The sequence below is a fragment of the Pseudorca crassidens genome, chromosome 17 (assembly GCF_039906515.1).
Source record: "Pseudorca crassidens isolate mPseCra1 chromosome 17, mPseCra1.hap1, whole genome shotgun sequence".
NCBI classification, from domain to species: domain Eukaryota; kingdom Metazoa; phylum Chordata; class Mammalia; order Artiodactyla; family Delphinidae; genus Pseudorca; species Pseudorca crassidens.
The window spans coordinates 79,656,255-79,669,036 of record NC_090312.1 but is presented as its reverse complement, the minus strand read 5'-3'; the positions used below and the strand labels follow the sequence as shown (position 1 = coordinate 79,669,036).

General features: G+C 49.4%; 1 protein-coding gene across 10 annotated transcripts in view; it reads left to right on the top strand.

Annotated features, from left to right (window-relative positions):
- The window catches only part of FAM110B (family with sequence similarity 110 member B), a 220,630-nt gene that overhangs the window by 114,467 nt on the left and 93,381 nt on the right, over positions 1-12,782 (top strand). The window lies entirely within an intron of this gene.

Sequence of the window (12,782 nt, the reverse complement as noted above, 5' to 3'; positions counted from 1 at the left end):
GAAGGAATAGGGTAAAAAAGCGTATTGGGTTGGAAGGAATATGGAAGGCAGAGTTTTCAGATCTCAAGAAAGATTTGCTTTGTCCATCCAACAGTGTCTGTAGCTTTTAAAGTATTTATCAAGATTACTTTTAATATAGGTTTTTTATTATCATCATCCTTAGACTCTTCAGTGAGCTGGCTTTGTTTGTTTATTTGTTTTGGCAGCGGGACTAGGAAGGTGGGGAAGTAAGCAAAGCCTTTGTGATAGTTTTAGCTTTTTATTCTTTTGCATTGGGGCAGACACACATCCTGTGCTGGATACATGTCAGACAAGGATCCCTACAAGAGATTCTGAGCTCTGCTGTCCCGCAGGGTCCGGTGCTACGCTGGGCTGACCAGGTGTCCGTGGCTGGGGAAGGGCAGTGCCAGGGAGGAGGGATGGGACACAGAACGAGAGGTCAGAAAAGATTTCGCAGTGTGTTTGGGGACACTTGGAAGGCTCTGGTCCAGGCCAGGCAAAGGAGGGCTGGGGGATGCCAGGGCGAGGAGCAGAATAAGAAGGTGCCGGCATCAGAGAGCGTGCCCGGGAGGAGGGGGCCCTGGGGGCAGGGGAGGATGGACAGGCAGGGGAGGGCCTGTGGCCGCAGAGCATAGCAGTTTGGCCACCTGCCCGCTGCTTTCGCTTCAGCCAGCTTGGAGCAGAGCTGGAACGGGCCTGGGCAAGGTGCAGTGACCGTATCAGCCACTCCCGAGCTCCTTGTCGCTTGGACCCCAGAATGACATTTCCAGTGTAGACTGTGGTGAAGCCTTACCTCATGCCGTTCTAGGCTTGAAAATGGTTTATGTGAGACGTGTCAAGTGCTGAAGATTAAAATATGTGCTGCAAAAATAGGTGTCTACAGACTTGCCTGTCTTACTCTGAATTGTCCCAGAATTCAGTGTGAATTCTTAAAAGTGAAAAAATACCGTTTGTCTTCTCTGAGTACACTCGAGGCAAGGAACTAGTTGTTTAAAAAACTGCTGAACTTCTCCAGCACTAAGATTGATTCCAGAGATGGAAAATAATTCTAGGTGTTGCTTGGCAAATAACATAAACAGTATTCATTCTTTTTTTTTTTTAAAGCAGAACCTACTGGTTCTGCTTTAAAATTCTACCTTGTATTGATTTCCGTTTGGACTGGATTTATGTTCTAAGCACAGTTCAGGGCTAATGTGTTCGTTAAGCTGTGAATAAACACTTTCTGTGCGTTTGTGGGCCGGTGCCCCACGCTCTCCAATCAAAAGGAGGCACTTGGAGTGTTGTTTCCAATTTATAAACAGCACATCCTGAGGTTCGCTTCCTGGGTTTTTTATCTGAGGGCATCATTGAGCTTTTATCATCTAAAATAACGTGCTAGGTAGTCTGCTGAGGGTTTTGCATTTTAGTTCAGCTGGGTGCCCATTTTATTGAGCGCCTACTGTGTACACGGCTGGGGGCTTTAGTAGAAACGGCAGTAAAAAGTGAGTTCTCCCTACTCTCCAAATGCTCCGTGTCGTAGACAGAATGAAACACAGTCTCTGTTGCTTGTTGTTCTTAATCTCTCAGATTTTCATCAGAGCTCAGCTAACTCTGATGGATCTGCAGTCACTGGTGTCAAGAAAGAAAATGAAATTAATGGAACTGAGTTGATAAACATTTCACCTTCTCTGCTTGTGCATGTAAGCTGTAAGCAAGTAACGTGATTATCTGATGTAAGAAAAAGTTTAAGCGATTTCTTGTCCTCCTCTTCCTGCTAGGGGAAGCCGGTACTCAGCAGTGAATGGCCGAGAGAGTAGATCTTCGCGCTTCGGGACTAAACTATAATTAGTGTTGTCTTCCTAATGGAAATGCACTTGCATTACTTAAATGTAAACCATTTAGAACTACATCACACCCATCTTTCTAAGAGCTGGAATGAGGGTGTGACATGGAGAGGTGGACCAAGGGGTAGGTGTGCAGGTGAGGTTGTGGAGCCCTCAGCCACCCGGTAGCCGAGTATCTTAGACAACTTTGTGGGTGTCTTTGGACATGACTTTCCTCATCTGTAAAGTGGGGATAATAACACTTGCTTTAGAGATGTTGGTGGATTGAATCTTAAACCTTTAAACTGCGTTAGTACAGTTCTCTGTGCCTTTATTACGTCATACGTGCTTAACAGGAAATGGTCACTGTGAACAGGTTAATTTTTAAACATAATTTAAATAGCAGTTTTCCTAATACACTCCCAGTGAACTGGGTCCACTCCCCCTAAAATGCTGCTTTATTTTTCCTTCTTTCAGGTTGATATGTGTCACTTTTTTTTTTTTTTTTTTTTTTTTTTTTGCAGTACGCAGGCCTCTCACTTTTGTGGCCTCTCCCGTTGCGGAGCACAGGCTCCGGACGCGCAGGCTCAGCGGCCATGGCTCATGGGCCCAGCCGCTCCGCGGCATGTGGGATCCTCCCGGACCGGGGCACGAACCCGCGTCCCCTGCATTGGCAGGCGGACTCTCAACCACTGCGCCACCAGGGAAGCCCGTGTCACCGTTTTAACACATATTTTTTTCAAAGTATTTACACACATATGTATTTACACATGTATTCACACACATATTTAATACATACTTATTTCACTAGAAATTGAAAATATTTTCACAAATAAAGGTTCTGTCTATATTGCCACCCTGCTACGGCTGCCGTAGAGTATGTACAAGTTTACACAGCCAAAGAAAAATGCAAATTGCGGGTGCCTACAACCCACGTCAGTGGGACAACCAGATGCCGGGTCCCCAGATCCACGTAGACACGCAGGTACTCACCCTCTTGCTGGTACAGGGGGATCAGACGCCTCGTGAGGGAGTAACTGTGAGGATGGATGAGGTGGGGCACGTGAGCCCTGCACGGTGTCTCCATGAGCTGCTACTAACGTTCACAGCCCTCGAGTTTGCTGAGATGTCATTGCTGCTGCCAGAAAGTGCGCTCCTGGTCAACCTAACTGGGGAGCCAGCTGACTCTTAGCCTCACGTTAACTAGCAGTTCTCCCGAAGCCTGGGACCTGAAGGGGCTAGCCTGCGTGAACGGCCGGGGCTCTCACTAGAGTTTGGCCGTGCCTTGCACGTTCTCACACGCCGAACACAGAGCCGAGTGAAGCCCCCTCCAGGAGGGGACAGAGAGGCCGTCATGGGATCACTTTATGTTTGTCTGGACAAGGCAAGCAGTCCTATTGGAATTCTGTCATTAGGAATTCTAGTCACCCTGCTTTTAATTACTTGTCGTTATGTCCATCAAGCAAGCCTCGTATTTCCAAACGATTTTTGGTGCCAGCTTCTGAGATCTCGGGTGCAGGGCAGGGCTCCCCGACATCGACACAAGCTGGTGGACCTGTTATAGCAAAACTTCCTCTGCCTTTGGCCACGGAAGACTGTTGAACCAGAAATGTGATTTTTTTTTTTTTTTTCTGATTCTCGATTTCATTTTACCTGTAATTGTCTTAAATAAGAGTAGGGCATTTCAAAAGAAACCCATGACATTTCTTTTTAGAATGGACTTACTTACAAATGAAAGTGAAGCCTGTGAACGTGTTTTCTAAATGACCTTGGAGAATGACGTCCAAGTCAAGACTCCATCCCAGACTGAGATGTGACCGGCTGTTTTTCTCCTATCAACCTTAGGTTTGATTTCATTTTTAATAATGGCTTTATTATTTTCTCTAGGCTGTTTCACTCGCACAGCTGTTTGCTTTGAAATTTGAAACCACATATTTTTGTTGTAGCTCAAATAAAAATGGGGTCACACGAGTGACCTTGTAGATAGAAACTGCGTGGTCGACCCACTTTGACAGAAATAGCTCACACGCTCTCACCTGAGACCAGCGGAATCATTTTAAGACAAAAGATCATTCAGTGACCGTAAAGCTGGAAACCTGATGAGGGGGGACGAAATGTAACAACAGCTCACGTCGCCTGAACAGACGCGAGGCTACACACTGGTCCTTCAACGCGCTCCCTCGCGGAATTCTCACGACAGCCCCAGCGCACGTAGGCGTCATTACGGTCAGCGTACGGTCAGGAGGAAAGTGAGGCACACCAACCTCGGGGAACGTGCCCAGGGTCGCAGAACTGTGAGTGGCCGGGCTCCGGAGTAAACGCAGTTGACCTTGAACCCTGGACCTGGCTCTGGACTGAGGGGCTCCGCGTCAGCAGGCGGACAGACAGAAACCCCAAAGGATGCCACCTGGACCGGTTCTACTGTCTGGCCTGGATTCATTAGGGGATGAACAGGAAGCGAGTGTCCTCTTTTCTCAGGCCCTAAGAATGCACCCTGAATTCTCCTCTCAACACGACCCGTAGCCTCTTCGGTTCATCTTAAATAATTCAAAGTCCTCAGGTCAGTTTCAGGCATGAGCGACTGAAAACCTCCAGCCTCTCACCCTGTTTCAGCTGGGCCCCCACCCCCCTCCCAGCTCAGGCCTGTGTTGGCTTCGAAACGTCGGTGGAGGAGGGGGCTGAACAAACCTTGTGGGTTTCCCAGCTCCTTTCCGGCTCCGTATTAGGCATCACTTCTAACCTGGGGGCAGGTCCATGGGGGTCTGTGGACGTGCGGGGGGACGATGACGGGTCCTCTTCTCGGCTCTGACACCCGTCATCCCCTGGGCATGGGGGAGTCCAGAGCTCGTTCTCTGTGGGAGCTTTTGGGCTCCCTGGGGGCAGCCGCACATCTCCCACCGCTGGCGGTGCTCACGGCCTTCCCCTCAGTGCAGGGCTCTTGGCTTTCTCAGGGCGGGCGACTCTTTGGGCGCAGTTCCTTTTAAGATGACCCTAGACCACCTTTCCCCAAGTTCACGTGTGGCCTAGGAAACCCTTGTACTCGTGGAAACGCAGCTTCCTCTGGCCCGTGTCCTGGGTGGAGCGTCCAGCACAGACTCTTTCTTTAGACCTCTCAGACTCCAGCTACAGCCAGTCTCCGTCAGCTCCGGGAGACCTGGGTCGGGCTCTCTGGAGGTGGGCAGGGCTCCTGAAGCCAACCTCAGTCCGTCTGGGGTGAGGGTAGGCGCACGCCAAGGTCCAGACCACAGCTCTGAGCCAAGAGTGGAGTCAGCCCCGATACCGGCTCCTTGGGTGACATTGTCTCCCACTCCTCCTTTGCTCCCTGACATCACGGGGAAGCGCTGTGGGTAACAAGCTGTACCCCCTCCGTTCTTCCCTGCAGATTTGCTCAGGTCACAGTGCCACCTGGAGGCTGCTGCCGTAATACAGTACACGACCGTCAGTAATTTTCACGCGTTTATCAAAACGCCTGTGCAAGTGTGTGCTGCTCACCTGTGTGTCCGGCACACCCTAGGAGAGCCCTGGGAGGGCATTGCTCCTTGGTCCATATCCGTGAAGGCCTAGAAGGTAAAGCTGGCCTCTTGGCATCTCTTCGCTACTCCAACGTGCATTTCTCTCCTCCGGCTGCACAGAATGGATGTGTCAGAAGGAACGAGGCTCAAAGGACCTGCTGAAAAGTGGACAGATGGTTTACCCAACAGGTGGAAAATGAAAACAAAATCATGAAAACCCAGGGCAAAGATTTTTTTATTATGTAACATTTGACGACCTACTCTAGCCAACTGAAAAAGTAAGCTAAAAAATGACTAGGATACCAGAATCAAAAGTTTTTAAATGTTGTTAGGACAAGTCCATGGTTTCCAAGAATATACAGAGTGAGAGTGTTGTTGGCAAGAAGATTATTTCATTTACAGCTTGGAGCTGATCGCTGATGGCAACACTGAGGTCAGAAAAGAGAAGATCCAGCCATCAGGATTATAGATGTTGAGGGATTTCACCAGGCAATAAGCAAGGAGGCACGTCATTTAGTAAATGAAAAAAACAACAGGTCCTGAAGGGGCGGTGGTTTTGACTTAACGCTTCCAGATGTTTGGGCCTCTCATTTCTTAGTTTCCGTTCAATTTATCATGTGCAAATTTAGTCTTTTTTGGATACATGCTTTTGTTACTCCCGTTTACCTTCTCATTTTGTTCTCCTTTTGCACTCTTTACAAGTTATTTTCACAGCATAAAAGGAGTTAATAAAGTGAATGGTGTTAGGAAGGGAAGGAAAAGGGAAAATGGTGAAAAACATGGCATATTAATTAAAATGGATAAGTTAATGTCTTCCAAACGCAGTGCCATTACTTCCTTTAACCTACAGAACTAAGCATTTAATTTAGGAATACATCTTGCTTCTAAATATAATTTTCACGATGGCCACAACATTGTTAACTATTTGCGATGCGTATTAAGGAGATGACAAGTTTCCTCTGAAATCCTGCTGGTTACAATCGTCTCGGGCAGAGGGAGGACAGATGTGTGAACGTGCACAGCTGGTTCGGAGGGGCTGCCATCGTTCTGTTTGGCTCAGGCCTGGGGTGCAGAGGAGGAAGCTAGGGAAGATTAGACTAGAGTGTGTGCTTCTTGCCCACACACCACGTGTCAGCAGTCAAGCAGGAAGCCCGGAATCAACCTCAACGGCTCCCTCACCCTCCACAACCAGACCGACACCAAGTTCGGCCCAGTGCAGGTCTTAAGCATCTCTTGAAATTGTCCACACTTCTCTCCATCCCCGAAGACCCCCTCCTTATTAGGGTGACGTGAGTGAGAAGTGCCTCTGTGCCCTTATTTAACCTTCTCAAGTGCCCTGAATAGGTAGGTGGCATCATTATCCCCATTTTAGAGATGGGAAACCTGAGGCCCAGGATGGAGAAGTGACCTGCCCAGGGCTACTCAGCCCTTACGGGGCAGAGCCAGGATTCGGACCCACGGGCCGTGCCCAGGGGGCCTCCGCTCAGAGCCCACTGCCCCTCCCTCCCCTGGGCAGCTCTGCCCAGCCTCTCTGCAGCTGCTTCTGCTGCCGCTCTCGTCCTGGTCCCTCCCACAGCCAGGGGAGCTCTTAGAACTCCAGACCTGACCCTGTCACTGATGCATGATCGCCCTCTAGGGCTCCCCCATTGCTCCGCATGAAATCCAAAGTCCACCTGCCCCATCGTCACCCCAGTAGGTCCGTCCCCGTCCCCCCGCCACCAGCACTTTGCACCGGCTGTCGGGTGTGTTTCAGGTTTCTTGAATGAACCACGAACTCAGTGGAGAGCTTCCCTGAGGATGGAAGCCCCGTGTCCGTGCCTTTGCTCCGGTTCTTGCCTCCCGCTCTGCCGTCTGACTCCCGAGAAGTGGTTGGTGGGGAAGTGCGTTGTGACAGTCCTGCCACACTGATCAACATTATTTAATTAATATTCACTGTATGTATTTTGAATGTTTTTTTCTAAATTGCCATAACTTTCCTGTTTCTTTACATCTTACACGTAATTGCTCAGTCACTAGGTACTAATCGATTGATTCAACCCAGCCCACAACTCAGGAAGCTGAATTAGATTCCGCACTCTTCGATTTTGAGTGCTTTTCTCTTACATTTGTAAAGAATTCAAAAGTTAGCGGTGTCACCTGAGACTGCATTCTTACTTCAATTATAAGGAGGTTTCTCTGCTCTTAAATGGGATAAACCAAGAATACAGTTATGAAGGTGGACCCAGTCAAGTTGGAATCTTACAGCTAAAGTCAGTAAGCACAGATGCTGTTCCCCCCAAAATTAGAGAGCAACATGCGACAAGTTTGCCCAGATTGTACATGTTTTGTGATCTGAAACTAGAAGAATCGGTTCTTCCAGAGTTCTTATTAACCTCAAAGGTAAATTGCTTCTTTTGCTCTTTGTCTCCAAGAGTGTTTGAGTGGGGCTTCCCTGGTGGTGCAGTGGTTAAGAATCCACCTGCCAATGCAGGGGACACGGGTTCAAGCCCTGGTCTGGGAAGATCCCACATGCCGCGGAGCAACTAAGCCCGTGCGCCACAACTACTGAGCCTGCGCTCTAGAGCCCGCAAGCCACAACTACTGAGCCTGCGAGCCACAACTACTGAAGCCCACGAGCCATAGCTACTGAAGCCCACGCACCTAGAGCCTGTGCTCCGCAATAAGAGAAGCCACCGCAATGAGAGCCGCAACGAAGAGTAGCCCCCGCTCGCCACAACTAGAGAAAAGCCCATGAGCAGCAACGAAGACCCAACACAGCCAAAAAAAAAATGTTTGAGCAGAAAGCATTTTCAAGCTCGCCGAATTCAACACATTCATTTTCATAGATGAGATCCAGACACCGAGATTTTAGGTGACTCAGAGTGGAATTAGTCAGACTCCCTCTTTAAAGCAGTATTTTCACCTTTTTTCTGCCATAACACATGAGAAATGACCAGTTTTCACATATTTGAGAAACTTCTACGGGTGAATCTGGGATTATGTTCATCCCCAGGGTGCTTTGCTGTAACTGCAGGACTCTCGTCCTGCCTGGAATGTAAAGATCAATTAGGCGTTAATTGTCTGTTTCTCTTTACCAGAAGCACATGGCCCACGGTGTTTTCTATGATTAAATCTTAAAATCAAGAGACACCACACAGAAATCTGGGTTTGCTGTGTCAACTGTGAAAGCCATTCCCCGCGGCAGCCCCGTAGCTGGAGGCCCCTTCACACAGGCCACAGTCACCGTGATCCGACTGACCTCAGAGGCACCGAGGCTCACGTTGCCTGGGTTACAGGAAATTGGCTTTAAGCCTTTTTCACATAAACTGTGTGTACGGCGGCTCACTTTCTATCCCTCACTGCCCCCAGGGTTGTAAATGCCCTGAGACCAGCGTGCTGGGTCTCCCCAGTGCCGCCCGTCAGCCCAGGTCCTGGTCTCTACCTAACTGCCCCCATGAGCAGCTGGCAGATTTGAAGTTAGACGGATCCAGGCCACTTTGGTTTGGGAAGTTTCAGTTCTCTGGGATTGCTGTTTCCATGTCCCCAAAGCCCCAGACTTTTACTCATGTAAGAGACAAGAAAGCCTGGCTCACGTTCTCCATGCCAGCATCTAGCAGCGACTCTGATGCTCGCTGGTACAGGGGTGAGATTCTTTCCATTTCCTCTTGCCACTCAAAGGCTGGACCAGCCTCCCGGGCGTCACCTGGGGTCTGGTGAGAAATGCAGAGTCTGGGGTGTCCAGCAGATCCCCGGATGCACAGGCACATTCAAGCTTGAAAGGCATCCCTAGAGCCAGCAGGAGTCACCGTGTCTTTGCCCCTGTGTCCTCTGCCCCTGGCTGGCTCTGTGCCCCATCAGCCCTCCCCACGCAGATAACATGACCCCTCTGGCCCTGGTCCTCCATCGGGAAGGAGCTGCTGGGGGAGCTCTGCCCACGATGACCCCCCGGGCTGCTGTTGAGTGCACGTTGCCCTGACTCAGAGGGCCGCTCTGTCGGTCCTGCACATTTCTTTCTCCAACCCATTTTATGCTTTCATGAAATTTTTAAATGGATATTCAGTGGGGCAGAATGTAGGCAAAATGGCCTGTGAATGGAAGCTTCCCTCAGGCTTGTGTTCTCCCTCCTTAGTCCTCCATCAGGGATGAGGCAGGGCCGGATAACTACTTCTGTTGATGAAACCTCACGTGGCTGAGGTCGAAGTTTTCTGAAACAAGATGAAGAGGCATAGAGGCCCCTTCAGGCCTGCTCCCACCGATGCCCGGGCCTGTCCTGATGTCAGGGGCCTGGGCAAGGCTGCCATCAGCAGAGGACCGTGTGCCGGGTGCTCCCTGAATACAGGCCATGGTTATCACATGTGTGACGTCACGACGTAGCTCCAGGCTTCCAGGTGTCTTGAATGTACCTGGTCTGCATCGCACCGAAGTCCACACTCCAAAACCCTGGGTGGGTCTGTACAGCTCCACCCCAGCCAGCACTGTTTGAACATCAAAAAGCCAAAGAGCAGGGCTTCCCTGGTGGCGCCGCGGTTGAGAGTCCGCCTGCCGATGCAGGGGACGCGGGTTTGTGCCCCGGTCCGGGAAGATCCCACATGCCGCGGAGCGGCTGGGCCCGTGAGCCATGGCCGCTGAGCCTGCGCGTCCGGGGCCTATGCTCCGCAACGGGAGAGGCCACAACAGTGAGAGGCCCGCGTACCGCAAAAAAAAAAATAGAGCAGAAGCTAAGGATTATGTCACAATTAAGAGAAGGAGCATCCTTTGCCACCTTCATTATTTTTGAAGTAGTGCGTTGGCTAAAACAGGTAGAAAACATCAACTGTACCGTATTATTATCCTGTAGCACCCAACCAGTTCCTACAGCTTTTTCCGTGGCTTTCAAGCCTTCTAATAAGACGCTTTCCTCCTCACCTCCGGGAGTTTAAATTAGAACGTTTCAGCTGTGACCACGGTCATTTCTAAACATCATCAGTGTGTTGACAGTTATTAGGGAAATTGGGAATAACAAAGGAAGGACAGACGGAAGACGGGTAGAATCAGAAAGGAAATGGAGTGTAAATTAGTTACAAATGATTACTGTTTTTCTGGGCTTCCCTGGTGGCGCAGTGGTTGAGAGTCTGCCTGCCGATGCAGGGACGTGGGTTCGTGCCCTGGTCCGGGAGGATCCCACATGCCGCGGAGCAGCTGGGCCCGTGAGCCATGGCAACTGAGCCTGCGCGTCCGGAGCCTGTGCTCCGCAACGGGAGAGGCCACAGCAGTGAGAGGCCCGCGTACCGCAAAAAAAAAAAAAAAAGTTACAAATGATTACTGTTTTTCTAACATAAACTCTCACGCTGGTTCTGTGTCTAGTAACTGCTTCCTCAGGTGTATGGCGTGCACAGTGGGGGTGCTTGGAGGGGCCGTCCTCTGGCTCTGGCCTCTGTTCACCCATTCTCAGGCCTTCTTTTCCGTGAAGACAGAAAGCAGGGCGGAAGGAAGACGAGCTTCCCGGGAAATGCTTCCTAGAAAGTAGCCTGGGAGTCCTCGGTCCTGAGCGTGCAGAGAGATGACTTTCATTTCGTTCTGAGCGGCACCAAAGTCCCCCTGGACAGACAGCTCGGCACACTGGAAAGTCGGTCAGTAGCGGTGGCCGTTTGGGGCTTCCGGTCCGAATATGATGGAATTCGAAAAGAACAGGGTCGCGCGGGCCAGCGTGAGCTTTACCGCCAGTGACCGTCACGTGATAACTACACCTCATCATGTGAAGAGCCTTCTCCTAAGAACAGTGAATGCCGGGAGCATCGAAGAGTTCACAGGCCAGTATTCCCATGGGCCTTTTGTGAAACTGGAAATAACTCACTGGTCCTTAGCCCCTCAGGGCCACGTGCTTTTAGAGGGAGAAGGACTAGTGGGAATCTCTTCCAAGCACTCCTGTCACAGATGAGGACCGAAGGCCCCAGGGGAAAGGGCAGAGGCTCTACCTCCTGCCACCCGCTGGGCGATCTTCCCACTTGCTGGAGGTTTGCCCTGGTCCTTAGGCGCAACGGTCACAGGCACAGATTTCCGTGGTGTCCTTCACTCTGCCCCTGTACCTTCTGGCACTGTCCCCTCCGTGGACACATTTTGGAAGCTGCAGAGGTAACCAGTGAAGATGTTATATGCGCTCGGGAGAAACAAGGCCTATCCAGGGGGCTCTCAGGTGCCCTGGGGGTGATCCAGCCCCCTCCTGGAGGACCAGGCTCGTCCTCCGGGTGAGATGTACCCAGGGTAGTGGACGAGCAGACCCGAGGATCTGCAGAGGAATCCTCACTCCTCCTCTGGTATTTCATTCAGAATATGTTCAAAGAAACAATCTTACTTCATCTTCATGAGAGGAGGTGATTTTTTTCAACTAAATGGAAGTATCATTAATAGAACCGCACAATTAAAAGAAATCATTACGGAGGAATTACCTTGGGGCTTCTTACATCTTGCATAGGAAAATATTTCTATTAGAACGAATCCTTTTGCAGATTACCAAAATGGTCTCTAACAAAACATAACGATGGGTGTAGTTAGAGATAAAGAGTTTTAAAAGATGTGAAGGAAAAATATGAGCCCCCCCCGCCCCAAGTTTATTTTAAGACACTTCATTTTCTTCCCCTGAGAGCAGATCATTTCATAGTGATACCGCTTTATTTTGTAAATTAGTTATTTGACGAGTTAGTTGACTACATTATTCTCTTAACACTCCTAGTTACAACCAGAGATGCTGAAAAGTGCTTTGGAAGGCTGATGCGTGCATCCGTGCTCTCTGCCAGCAGTGATGGGCAGAGAGGTGGTTGGACTTCAGAGGGCTGCAGAGATAAATGTTTCACTGTGTTATGCTCTAAGTAGAAAGCGTCCCTCAAGATTTATATTGGGAGTATTGATGAGTGTTTCCTCATAGTGGGCTTGGGTGGGGGGTGAGGGAGTCAAGTTGTTCAGAAAGCCATAAAATAAGCCCCATGAATGCTTCCCTATTATACAAGTTTTCCATAAAGTAACATATTTAGGTGTGATTGACACCTTACGATTGTGTTCTTAGTTCTTTAGGGGATCTGGGAAAATACATACCACAAAGGAACTTGATTCTGCTCATTGTGTGAAAAATTTGTGGAGCATTTATAATCAGTATCTATTTATATGGTTGATCTAGAAGTATTTCTAGGCTTTTTGTTTGTTTTAGTTAAAAAATAAGCCTGTGTTTAATGGGTTGAACTTCATACACATTCCATGCGCAGGAGAATGGGTTTTCAAATATATTGGTTGGCAAAAATAAGATAAACATGTTGACTTTTAAAAAAATATTTTCGTGTCTACTGCCGTTTCTTGCCCATCTTTTCAGTTTTTGAAGAGTTGGGTGCTTGTTGAAGTGTTAGGAGAGATTGATAGAAGTCTGAAGGTTTGCTTCATTGCAAAAGAGGCATATTAGACGTCACCGATGCCGTAGCCTAAAGCAGGAAAGGGATTCTCAGGAACCCACTGGCATTTCATG